The following is a 13,976-nucleotide window of genomic DNA, read 5'->3' on the forward strand; positions in this document are numbered from 1 at the left end:
ATCTAACATTATTCTTATTAACTCATTTAGACTCTTTACTTTTTTTTTTTTTTTTTTGCGGTAGGTGGGCCTCTCACTGTTGTGGCCTCTCCCGTTGCGCAGCACAGGCTCCGGACGCGCAGGCTCAGCGGCCATGGCTCACACGCCCAGCTGCTCCGCCGCATGTGGGATCTTCCCAGACCGGGGCACGAACCCGTGTCCCCTGCATCGGCAGGCAGGCTCTCAACCACCTCGCCACCAGGGAAGCCCTCTTTTCTTTACTTTTACTCTTCCTGCTCTCCCTAAACTTCAGTCGTTTGTGAAGACTGATGAAGGACATAAAAGCATTAGATCCTTCCTTGACACCAGGCACATGTGCCTAAACGCACTATTTATCAAAACGTGACATATATTGGATCCGATAGCCAATTACACTGATATTTGCTCTAAACCTCTGCATGTATTTATTAAAAGCAAAATTTTCTCCATCTTAATTGCCTAAAGGTACTTCTCATTCACATTCCACTTGTAAAAAATCTTCAAGATTGCTAAAAAAAATTATAACAAACTGCAATACTCTGCAGGAAAAGCGAAAAGGGTAAGTTCAATTGAGATATTAAAAGTCAAACCTTGACTGAGCCAACAATAGAATTCATGACTCCTTTCAGGCTTTCAGAGTCTAACTCAAGTGACACATATCCTCATAATCTCCTCATCACTTTCTGCATTTTGAAAACCATCATCTGCCAGTGACCTGTGGAATTAATCACTGAGGTAGAAGATAAGGTTATGTCACCAATCATGGCCCACTGGGAAGGGTTAGCTTTTAGGAGAGACTATGTGACTGACTTCTGTAATAGAGTGAAAAATGTTAGATGACTTGCAGGCAAAGGAAATATGAACATAACTTACAAAGGACTGCTTTGTCCTCCAAATTTTAAGGGTTAACATTGTCAGCAGGCTAAATTTGGTTCAGAAATATGCACAGTCATCTTCTCCAAGAATGTAAGCATCATAAAGAACTGGTTCAAACAATTTTTATAACAAGCATTGCATGATTTAGCATCCCTCCTGTAAATAATTTAATCTAATAAAAAAAGAGGAAGCATTGTTTTCATTCAGGGAGAAAGTAAATTTTAGTATAAAATGATAGGCAACTTTTTTGTTGACACAGGAGCATAGATCAGTAAACAGGAAAAAAAACATGTATGGCTCACTGAAACTATATTAAAATAGATATACAGAGTGAAAGATATTATATAATCACTTTGTTCAACCAAAATTTGAAATATTTACTTTTGTCTTTTGCTAAAGAATATTTAGAGCTTGTAAGTATGCTGGAATATTAGTCTAGGAAGCAGGCTTTCATTTATTCAGGGAACAGATAAGCACAAGTGAAAAGAAAAATCTTGATACTCCTTTTATTTTTTTATTATTATTTTTTACATCTTTATTGGAGTATAATTGCTTTACAATGGTGTGTTAGTTTCTTCTTTATAACAAAGTGAATCAGTTATACATATACACATGTTCCCATATCTCTTCCCTCTTGCATCTCCCTCCCTCCCACCCTCCCTATCCCACCCCTCTAGGTGGTCACAAAGTACCGAGCTGATCTCCCTGTGCTATGCGGCTGCTTCCCACTAGCTATCTATTTTACGTTTGGTAGTGTATGTATGTCCATGCCACTCTCTCGCTTGATACTCCTTTTAAACACATAGCTTACCTGGATTTACTATCTAGTTGTGTGAAAGAGGAATAGTTATGGACTATTTTGATCCACAATGATACTGACCATACTTGTGGTCTTCCCTTAGAACATGTGGTACCTTTAATCTAACAGAAATTCAGAGTTAGTGGTTTAAAAAAATCCCTAACACATAAATATATCTTATGACAAATCTTTTTCTTAAATGAAAGCAATTGTGGTAGGAAGAACATAATATAGAAATATACATTCACAATTCTCAAGGAATCACAATAGAGCAGTGTTTTTCAAACTGTAGTGTGTAACCCATTAATCGGGCATGAAATAAATCTAATGGAATATGATTAGTTATTTTTTAATGGTACACAGTAGAATAGAAGAGAATAGAATATATCAGAGAGCATTGCACATTGTAAAGTAAGAATCGTTTAATAAAATCTCTGCTCCATATCATATACATGCACATACAAATCTAAACATATTTATATATATATATTTACACATACACATACGTGTCAGTGTGTTTGTGTATACTTGATCCTAATATAAAATAATACATGTTTTGCGGGCCACAGTAAAAAATAATGGAAAAATTCTTCAATAAATAATATCAAAGTCCAGTCTTTATTATCAAACAAAAATCATATACTGTACTTTCCTTCAGAAAATTGTCTTAAAACATACTGACCACTATTAGCTCTCCAGACAGATCACATTATTTCTGTAACCACTTCAGAAGCATCACATGTCTAGAAAGGAAAGTTTAGGTGCATTGAAACATTCTAGATTTCAAGCACAGTTTCCAGTTTGATTTCCTCAATGGTTTCTCTTTCACCTTTTTATTATATTAAGGTATGCAAAACTTTAAAGTCTGGCTGATATCATAGAAGCATTCAAAAATCATCTTATATATTTTTTTGTATCCTAGTTGACTTGGTTAAATGTACATAAAGCTTCTTTGATATATTGACCAAGCATTAATTTTAGAGACGCAGGATAGATTTACAGCCATCATTTGACAGGATGATAAACTATGAGATCCAGAGAAACATCAGTAATAAGGTAGCTGCAGGTGTTAAGTGAAGGACCAAAGATGTTTGGTTTTGGCAGGCTTTGGTTTGGAACAAGGAAAACAGAAACAATCTCAAAGAACATTTTGAGCTTTTACCGTTGGAGAAAGCAGTAAATGGGTAAGTTAATAAATTTATAAATTACTATAGTATGAGCAAATTGCTGGGAAGAGAGAATGAAACATTTTATTGCTACTCCACGGATATAACTTTTGGGAAAAAAATTCAAACATGTTCAGGTTTTGTTTTAACAGGCTATTCAAAGAAGACATCTGGTCTCTTTACCAAGACTTCTGTTCCTGCCTTAGAATTGTACTCTGACCACCTTCACTTTATATAGACCCCAAGAGAATACTAACAACTTTTGATTACTGATAGCATGGGAAGAATTCAAACCACTAATCCATTGTCTGTGAATGCTTTATTCTCATACCAATGCCATAAACAACCTAATTCTGTAAATGCTGACACATGATAACTAGTATGAAGAGAAGAACTTATGTTTAGTAGCAACATGAGAAAAAATAAGTACATAAAATTAACAAGGAAGTATCAGTGTGGTTCATTGGAGATCTGGGATTGCATATCTGGATATAATATTGGATAAATTGAGAAAATTAGAGCAGTCATGGATCAAAAGTTATAACACAGCATTTCTGTGCATCACAGAGACCCTTTAAGGAAACCCCAGCTCAGCAATGAGTTCATTTATCAAAGGGATAATGACCCAAAAACATTCTTCTGGAGACAGTGTGGAAACTATTTCCTTTTGAAAAGAAAGGCACCTGTGGAACTAATTAGCATGAAGTACCCCTTTCAAAGTATGGGCTATAATCCTGTTGAGTGAATAAAAAATTTACAAGACTGTAGTTCAGAATGAGAGAGAACTCAAATGACAGCTGATGGTGGCCTCTGGTATGAAAATAAGATTTGGAAAGATTCAGACTGGTATGCACTGAGATAGTCACAAGAGAAAATAGTAATTGTACCCAAGAACAATTTAAATAATGCAAGTCACTCTAGTCCCAAATTCAGTTAACAAGTGCCCCAAAGTGGATAAGCCTCCCCTAGAATGCATATCTTACTTATAGACTCAGAGAAAAGTTCTGAAAAGATGGTTTTCTCCAGGGAGTAACCCGGGGGCTTAATGTAAGATGTTATATTTTTATTTCATACCTTTTGAGTTGAGCAGTATTTGCTTTTTAAAAAAAATTTTTTAAAAATTTATTTATTTTTGGCTGTGTTGGATCTTTGTTGCTGCGCATGGGCTTTCTCTAGTTGCAGCGAGAAAGGGCTACTCTTTGCTGAGGTGTGCGGGCTTCTCACTGCGGTGGCTTCTCTTGTTGAGAAGCATGGGTTCTAGGCATGCAGGCTTCAGTAGTTGTGGCGTGCAGGCTCAATAGTTGTGGCTCACGGGCTCTAGAGCGCAGTCTCAGTAGTTGAGGCGCACGGGCTTAGTTGCTCTGCGGCACATGGGATCTTCCCGGGCCAGGGCTCGAACTCAGGTCCCCTGCATTGGCAGGCAGATTCTTAACCACTGCGCCACCAGGAAAGCCCAGTATTTTCTTTTTAAAAAAGCATGTGCATGTATTAATTTACAACAGTATTTCAAAAGAGCATTGCTCTTTTTGTTAAGGAATTTAGTAAGATACTGAATTATTTTCTTCTTCATTCAAGATGCAGAATACTTTTTTGTTTGCAGATTTGTGAGTATTGCTCAACTTATGTGTATAAGTACAAGTATATATAAAGAGATGATATTGAACATTTGTTATCATTTCATTGTCAGTTGAACAATAATGCAGAGATTTGACAGCACAACCCACTGCCCAGGCTTATCATACCAATACGTACCAGACAGAGGATCTAGTGAAATCTAATTCATATGCATTTTTCTTTTATTACTCTTGTGAGAAAGTCTCAAATTTTACTTAAAATTAATCTATCTACCTAGCTTAATCTCTATTCTTGCAGGACAGGGCTTCAAAGAAAGCTAATTCTCACTTACTTTCTTAGAGTTACAAGTCTTCTGGGATGTATATTTGTTTCTATCTCTGCCTTTACACTACCTCTTAGGCGTCAGTTCATCTTTGACAATAAAATTTTTGCAGAGTCGTCAATGACTATCTTGCCGCTAAATCTAACAGATAACTTACACTCTTTATCATGTGTTGACTTGTCAGTATCAATTCACATTCTTGATTACTTTCTCCCTCCATGTCACAGCACTTTCTTTCCCTGATGCTGTTGTAATACCCCTTCCCGGTTTTTTTCTCCTAACTCTAGGGCCTTCTTGGTCTCCCATCCCTTCAATGTTGAGGTTCCTCAGTTTTCTATTATGACCCTTTCCCTTTTCATTCTGCAGTCTTTTTCTGGATTGTGTCATGAACTCTATGGCTTAGTTTGCCACCAATATATGGAAAATTTCCAAATCTATGTCAAATATTTTTTAAACCGATTTTTCTAACTATCTACTACATACCTCTTTCTGGATGTTCCACCAAGTACTTGAAACTCAATATATCTCAAACTTATCTCAAGGATTTCTCCAAACCCAATTCTTTCCATGTACTCCTTTTTTTTTTTTTCAGGGAATGGTACTGATAACCACTTAGTTGCCCAAGCTAGAAATATGGTGCTTCCTGAGTCCTTTTTCCTCATTCATTATAGCCAATAAATTACTAGAATGTACAAATTCTATGACATCTACCTTTCTCTGTTTTCATTGCCACGTCCTTATCTCTTACACAGTTGAAGGCATAGCCCTTTGCCTTTCTAGCATCCTAAGCTGCTTCTCTCTAGACCATTCTCCAACAGAAGCAGAGTAATAAACACACATACACACACAAGTAATCACGGCACTTTCTTACTTAAAATTAAATAAGTGCTTTCTATTACTTTTAAAATAATAAAGTCTTTATTATGACTTAGCACACTTATTTTTTTTAATTGGAGTATAATTGCTTTACAGTGGTGTGTAGTTTCTGCTTTATAACAAAGTGAATCAGTTATACATATACATATGTTCCCATATCCCTTCCCTCTCGCGTCTCCCTCCCACCCTCCCTATTCCACCCCTCTAGGTGGTCACAAACCACCGAGCTGATCTCCCTGTGCTATGCGGCTGCTTCCCACTAGCTATCTATTTTACGTTTGGTAGTGTGTATATGTCAATGCCACTCTCTCACTTTGTCACAGCTTACCCATCCCCCTCCCCGTATCCTCAAGTCCATTCTCTAGTAGGTCTGTGTCTTTATTCCCGTCTTACCCCTACGTTCTTCATGACCTTTTTTTTTTTCCTTAGACTCCATATATATGTGTTAGCATACGGTATTTGTTTTTCTCTTTCTGACTTACTTCACTCTGTATGACAGATTCTAGGTCCATCCACCTCACTACAAATAACTCAATTTCGTTTCTTTTTATGGCTGAGTAATATTCCATTGTATATATGTGCCACATCTTCTTTATCCATTCATCTGTTGATGGACACTTAGGTTGCTTCCATGTCCTGGCTATTGCAAATAGAGCTGCAATGAACATTTTGGTACATGACTCTTTTTGAATTATGGTTTTCTCAGGGTATATGCCCAGTAGTGGGATTGCTGGGTCACATGGTAGTTCTAGTTTTAGTTTTTTAAGGAACCTCCATACTGTTCTCCATAGTGGCTGTATCAATTTACATTCCCACCAACAGTGCAAGAGGGTTCCCTTTTCTCCACACCCTCTCCAGCATTTATTGTTTCTAGATTTTTTGACGATGGCCATTCTGACCGGTGTGAGATGATATCTCATTGTAGCTTTTTTTTTTTTTTTTTTTTGTGGTACGCGAGCCTCCCACCGCTGTGGCCTCTCCTGCTGCTGAGCACAGGCTCCGGACGCGCAGGCCCAGCGGCCATGGCTCACGGGCCCAGCCACTCCACGGCATGTGGGATCTTCCCGGACCAGGGCACGAACCCCTGTCCCCTGCATCGGCAGGCGTACTCTCAACCACTGCACCACCAGGGAAGCCCTCATTGTAGTTGTGATTTGCATTTATCTAATGATTAGTGATGCTGAGCATTCTTTCATGTGTTTGCTGGCAATCTGTATAATCTTCTTTGGAGACATGTCTATTTAGGTCTTCTGCCCATTTTTGGATTGGGTTTTTTTTTTTTGTTATTGAGCTGCTTGTATATTTTGGATATTAATCCTTTGTCAGTTGCTTCATTTGCAAATATTTTCTCCCATTCTGAGGGTTGTCTTTTGGTCTTGTTTATGGTTTCCTTTGCTGTTAGCACACTATTATGACTTACCACCTTATTCCACTCTCACACATGATTCAACACAATACTTCAGTCACTCTAAACATTATTTTGGTACTCAATTATACCCATGCTTCAGAATTTTCCATGTCCTTTTTCTCTAAAACACACTCCTGACCTCTTATATACCTGGTTAACTTCCATACATCATTTAGATTTCAGCTAAGACATTATTCTCACTGAGAAAACTTCCCTGACCTCCATCCCTCCACCCAAGTCTTTGTTTATGGTCACTCATCTGTGTTCCCATGACAAACAATATTTTATTACACTATCACATTGTATTACAATTCTCTCTTTACTTATCTCTAAGCTTTATGAGGGAAAGAACTGCATCTATTTTCTCTACCATTTTATTTCTAGCTTTCAGTGTAGTGACTAGCACAGATTTTGAGTTCAATAAACATTTAATTGCATATATAAATGAATGAATCATCATCAATCTTATTGATGTCTTAGTCTCAGAAATCCAAGATTCTTTGGCTACTCTTATAAGAATTTAACTTATGATATCTGACTTTATTTAATCTCTTTTAGTCATGTTTCAGAATATAAGATAATATTAGAATATGCTTGCTATCTTCTGATAAACTTTCAACTCACTGGACACTGTCGAAATTATCAGAAAACTTCAAGACTATTCAAGAACTGGTTTTATCCTAATGAATATGTCATATGTATATACATCAGGAGTGTATGTACTGCTTTGAAAAGGCAGACTAGTGCTAAAATTAATCATTATCTTGAAGAAGCTCTGAGTTCTTTACTAAGTTGTGCCAGGGAAGCCCCACATCCAAGTGACAGATTTCATTAGTAGCACATCCGTTTTTGCTATATTTGTAGAACATTGTTAAGTGCTATGATAATAGTCAAAAGTAGAAAATCTGAACATATGTTGTGAAATTAGCTGGAAGCTATATAAGCAATGATTTTTCTTTTCTGGATGAAAAGTTCTGTTTCAATGACATAGTTTCTGACATTTTAGTGCAAAAAAACAAAAACAAAAAATAACTCCCCAAGAAACCCAAAATAAAACCAATAATGTATGTTTCAAACAGAATTAAGAAATTGGACAAAATTAAGCTAGGTAATATGCTCACCTGAGTTGTCTAAAGCCAGGGTAGCAAGAGAACTAGATAAAATGATGCAAGTAAATACTGAGTTTTCTTCAATACATTCAATACAATAGACTACCTACTGCAAACGAAAAGCTGAACACAGGTCATGTGAGTAGATGAGGTAGAAAAGTTAAAGGAAATATTCAGAACTCTGGAGAAAAATCACACCAGCTACAGCTATTTGAACAAAAATATGTATTTTATAGTTATTGGAATGGAAGGGATAACAGACATGTAGCATGGATTTTTAATCGCTCTTAGAGTAATAGTTGACACCTGCAGCAACAACATCTTTAAATGTAAAGGACAACTCTATATAAATAACACTAAAATTGAGGGATGAAACTGAAAAAAGGGAGATTAAACGGAAGTCTAAATAAAATTCCTGATCCCGCAAAATACCCAGTAGTCCATCACTTATCCCAGGTCAAAAATAAACAAACAAACAAACAATAAACAGAGAGTTCTTTTCTAATGAAAATATAAGAAAACTCAGTATCTGACATTTACAGAACCCCAGTATAAGGGCTGGCCTCTTTCCTATTCACCATAAAGAGAAAACTAATGATCAATTCTGTCCACATCTATAGAGCTTCTAGGAAACGTTTATATACTTCATTTCTAACCATAAAAGGTAGCCAATCATTAAGGAAAAAAAAGCAATGTGGAAAAAAAAATGGCCTAACTATGCAAATGGAAAAATCAACTCCAAAAGAGACAGAAAAAATGTAGAGAACAGAATAAGACTTTAAAAGAGGTTTTCATTAGTATCTGGGAAGAAGATATAGGAAGACATTGAATGCATAAAATAAGAAATGGATTCAACAAAAATGGAACAATAAAAGAACAAGAGCTCTTGGAAAAGGCAAATAAAATTTCCAAAATAAATGTTCAGTAGAAGAAATGAAAGTCACATTAAAGGAAATATTCTAGAAAGAGTAAAAATATATTAAAAAGATGAAATAAATAAGAGAAAATATGTAATGCAGGAGGTCAAACAAGGAAGTCCATTATCTGATTAACCAGAATTCAAGAATGAGAGAATAGGAAAAAAAATGTAGGGGAAAAATTATCAGAGAAATAGTAGAAGAGAATTTCCCAGGGCTGGAGGATATGACTTTTCAATTGAAAGAGCTCATCAAGTACCTAGTAAAAAGAATGAAAAAAGAAATCCACGTATAGATACATCTTTGTAAAAATTAACCACATCAAGTTCAAAGATGGGATCACAAATTCTTTTAAGGAGAAAAAAAATAGGTCAGCAATGCAGGAACATGAATCAGATTGGATTCTAGTAATACTGGAAGTATGAAAACAAATTAGAGCAAAACCTTCAAAGTAATGGACTATAAATGAAAAAAAAAGATTCTATGTAAAATGAAATTATCAGTTGAATATGAAGGTAGAATAAAGGCATTTTTAGGTACGCAAAGTATCAGAAAATTTACCACTCTTGCTTCCTTTCTCAGGAAGTTAATCTTCCAATCCACATATAATTAAATCACTATCCTCAGTCCCCTCATTGATACCTTTGAAATTTCAAACCTCCACTTCAAATGTCAGGAATCACAGACAATACGCACTGACTCCACATTTTGCAGAATGAGAAAGGACATTAATGCTCCCACCCATTCCTCACCCTCTTTTTTGCTCTACCTAAGCTTTGACAGCCTTAAATTTACTTTTATATTTATATAGTTAGATTAGTTCCAAACTCTCAAACCTAGTAATTGTTATTACTGTGATGCTGCTGCTGCAAGTATAGTCAGTTGCAACCTTGAGTCATATACTAGGATTTTATTTCATCTAAGTCCAATAGCCCCTATATTTCTATAAGGAAAATACTTTTTTGTGTCATTTAGAATGAATTCTCATTTTTTAATCCTCCACCAAATGCCTTTACCATATTCGTAATTTTGTGCAAGTTGTTAAATCATTCTTTGTATCTTACAGACTCCTATTTTCCAGTCTTCTACCCAAAACCAGTTGTTCTACTCTTCTCTAAGTCAGCAGTATAGCTATCATAGTAGGACAGCATGTGACTGTGCTTCTAAGTTAAGGCCACTCTTTCCTCGACATGTATTCATCTTCCTTGGTATAACCTCTTCTTACTATAGTACATCTTCAATTCACTTCCAAAGAAGGCAAGATAGTTGGGGATCAGGGGCAGGGAACAGAGAGGTTGATGGGGTGAATGAACTAAACTATTCTTTCATAGCAGGAAATCAATATACTATGTGTAAGTATATTTTTAAAAAAAGAGGTATAAACATATCATTTAAAAATAAACATCAGAAAAGGTAAGCACAGAAACAGAAGTGGTTGTCGCTTGGGGACGGAGCCTGGGAGGAGGGAGGAGTTTAAAAATAAACTTGCTTTTCAGTAAACTTGTAATCATTAGTGCTGTATATTCCCAGTCTCTGCCCTGTGAGAATATGGCAAGACTGAACTTCCTGACAATGGAGCTGAGTGAAAGTGACATGCGGAAGCTTTAAGAACCAGTGCATAATTCACCACCCTCTCCCTTTTTCTTTGTAACATTAATCAGAAACTCTGGTGGCTAATCATCAGCCCGAGTTTCTGAATGAGAATACATGTTTCAGAGCTAGCCCCCAGACAACTTGGGATAGATATGCAGTATGAGCTAGAAATAAGCCTTTGCTGTTGTGAGCCAATGCAACTTTGGAGTTGCTTTTCACTGCAGCAGAAGTTAGGGGAAGAATGCTACTTGATTTTTTTTAAACATATGCATGATTTACTTTGATAATAAGACATTTTGCAACATCAAAAGACATTGCCAATTTCTAATTTGTCCTAAGTAACATAAATATCATGTCTTTGTTAACGGATGAGAATGCCAAGTTTATAAACTCAATAAAATGATTTTAATTCTCCTTCTCAATAAGGTTGCCCCTCTGAACCTCAGAACATAGAAAATTGAATGATTATTTTTTTCCACTCTCTGGTAGTTGCTACATAACTAGTATCATTCTAGAGGCATAATAGAAAAGCTCATTACATATAACAGATGCCTTAAGTCATTAGGGTTTAATTCCTTGTGGGACACCAGTTGAGAACCATAGTCCCCACAGGAGTTAGTATGGTAACTCATGGAAAGATAGCTAGCATTATTATACCTTTAAATAATTAAAACAATGAAGAGTAAGTAAAAATTACTTTTTTGCTATGCTAGTTTACATAAGGTACTGCTTTTCAAACTTCAATGAGTCTGGAGTGGGGATTTTTTGGCTGCAACGGGTCTTAATTGCGGCACGTGGGACCTTGGCACTGGGGCTCCTCTCTAGTTTTGGCATGCAGGTTTTCTCTCTCTCATTGTGGCGTGCAGGCTCCACGGTGCGTGGGCTCTGTAGCTTACAACACGTGGGCTCTGTAGCTTGTGACACGCGGGCTCTCTAGTTGAGGCACGTGGGCTTAGTTGCCCCACAGCATGTGGGATCTTAGTTCCCCGACCAAGGATTGAACCTGAATTCCCTGCATTGGAAAGTGGATTCTTTACCACTGGACCACCAGGGAAGTCCCCACACGAAGAGATTCTGATATGGGTAGCCCTTAGACACACTTTGAGAATACTGCCTTAATGTTTTACTATTTACACATTAAAGTTCAAAAGATTGTTTACTTTCTGCTTCAAATGTTGATGAATGATTAACTCTCAGTGAAAAAAGTAATGGAAATGGAAAATGGGAGGAAGTAAAAATCACAATTAAAACATTATTAAATCCTCATTATCAGGGAAGATTAACCATCTAAAGAACTGACTGTGATTAAGACAGAGTGGAAACCAGAGAGTCATGCTTGGTCACCTCTCAGAAGAGCTCAGTGATTGGTAAGATATCAACTGGATCAATGGCCATCTTCCCATCTCTACAGACACATCCAGGAGAGGCAGAGGAGGGTCAAAGAGAAAGGGATTCACCAAGCCAGTCAAATTCCTGGAGACCCCAACGTCACTCAAAAAGATCACTCCAAAAGGCAACTTGGTTTATATTTTCCAACTCACTTCTGCTGCCTAGTCACAGTGCTTCGTTTTTGCCACGTGACTCTGTAAATCAGTTAATCAGTTTCAGATCATGACAGCTGACCTGATGACTGTGAACGTATTCTTAGTTTAGTCAAAACTCATCTGTGCATGTCCTTGGCTATACTCAAATCTCATGCCCTATTTTGGAATAAAAAATGCCATATCCATTTGACCTCTGTTTTTTTTTTTTTTTTTTTTTTTGCGGTATGCAGGCCTCTCACTGCTGTGGCCTCTCCCATTGCGGAGCACAGGCTCCGGACACGCAGGCTCAGCGACCATGGCTCACGGGCCCAGCCGCTCTGCGGCATGTGGGATCTTCCCGGACCGGGGCACGAACCCATGTCCCCTGCATCGGCAGGCGGACTCTCAACCACTGCGCCACCAGGGAAGCCCTGACCTTCTCTTTTTCCCACTTATTTTGACAGCAGAAAACCAAAAGCTAGCAATGGGTGCTAAAGAAACAACAGTGAAATGTGAGCAAGTATTAAATATACGTGAAATCATTACTGAAAATAGGTCTTGTTCATCATCATCAAAAGTAAGTGAGTCAACATCTGTGGTCATTGTTTAGTCTGGTGGGACCATCTCACTCCAGTTTTGGAGTCTGTTCATTTTGGTAGCCTAAACACAATCCTACTTACATTTTTTTTTGGTAGCCTAAATACAATCCTACCTACATTTTCCCCTTCATTTTATATGTGTATTTTAAGACTCATAGTTCCCTCCTCAGTCCTGCCACTGCCACCTGCAGCCTGATATCTAAATGTAGTAGGGAATAAGATGGGCATCTGGTGGAAAGACAGAATACACACCATTTAATAAGCGAGTTCTGTTGCACTGCTGTGACACAAAGCAAAACTTATCAAGTAGCCATGGAAAATGTAATGTATTTAATAGAGGATATTTTTCACTACACCAAAACATGCCTGCATATGTTAAATTTCCCTTGAGAAAGCAGTCTTTTCCATATTAGGAACACTAAACCTCACATTTGATTACATTTCTACTTTACTTAGGTGTAAAGAAGACCAGCAACAAATTTCCAGTCTTTTCCCCCTAGCTGTCTAGGGTCTTACGATATATCCTTGTGAACAAACCATACTCCTGGCATCTAGCTTTTCTATTCTTATTTTCCTTTATTCCATGTTTTATTTTTTCCATCTTTTCATTGTAATTCTATTAAATTGTATCTTTATGAACTATCTCAAAACATAGGCTAAAAAAGTAGAAGTAATAAGTAGGTAATAAATAGAAATAGAAGAGGAAATGTTATCAAGAGTGTAGAGGAACCATGCACCATGAAGGAAGCTCAAAACTGTGGCCCTAAGCTTAGAAGTTAGCTCCTGCCCAGTTGAAACAGGTCCTCTCAGCATGTTCTGTGACTGGTCTTCTTTATCTAAAATAATGGAAGAGAGAGGTATTACTTTCTGTAGTTCTTAAGTTATTGATGCTTTTGATCCCTTCGGTTTTCATGAATAACATGAGTTGACTACTAATAAAAGTAATGATGTTTAAGAAAAGTTAAATTTATTTATTAATCAAGTGAAAGCATGAATCAAGACAGTATGTTGAGTGTTACAGGGAGTGGAGAGGTCCACAGGAGTCGAGCAGAGGTGGGGCAGGAAATGTGGGCAGTGGTTTAGAACCTGAGTTTTAAATAGAGGCCAGCTTGGCTTTGAATCCTATCAGTATTACTTTGGGTACTTATTGTCTTAGCCTCAGTTTCCCTTGTCTATAAAACAGGAATAACACAGC

General features: G+C 37.1%; 1 protein-coding gene across 8 annotated transcripts in view; it reads right to left on the minus strand.

Annotated features, from left to right (window-relative positions):
* The window catches only part of NLGN1 (neuroligin 1), an 890,617-nt gene that overhangs the window by 761,556 nt on the left and 115,085 nt on the right, over positions 1–13,976 (minus strand). The gene's annotated exons all lie outside the window — the stretch shown is intronic.

The sequence above is a fragment of the Globicephala melas genome, chromosome 4 (assembly GCF_963455315.2).
Source record: "Globicephala melas chromosome 4, mGloMel1.2, whole genome shotgun sequence".
NCBI lineage: Eukaryota > Metazoa > Chordata > Mammalia > Artiodactyla > Delphinidae > Globicephala > Globicephala melas.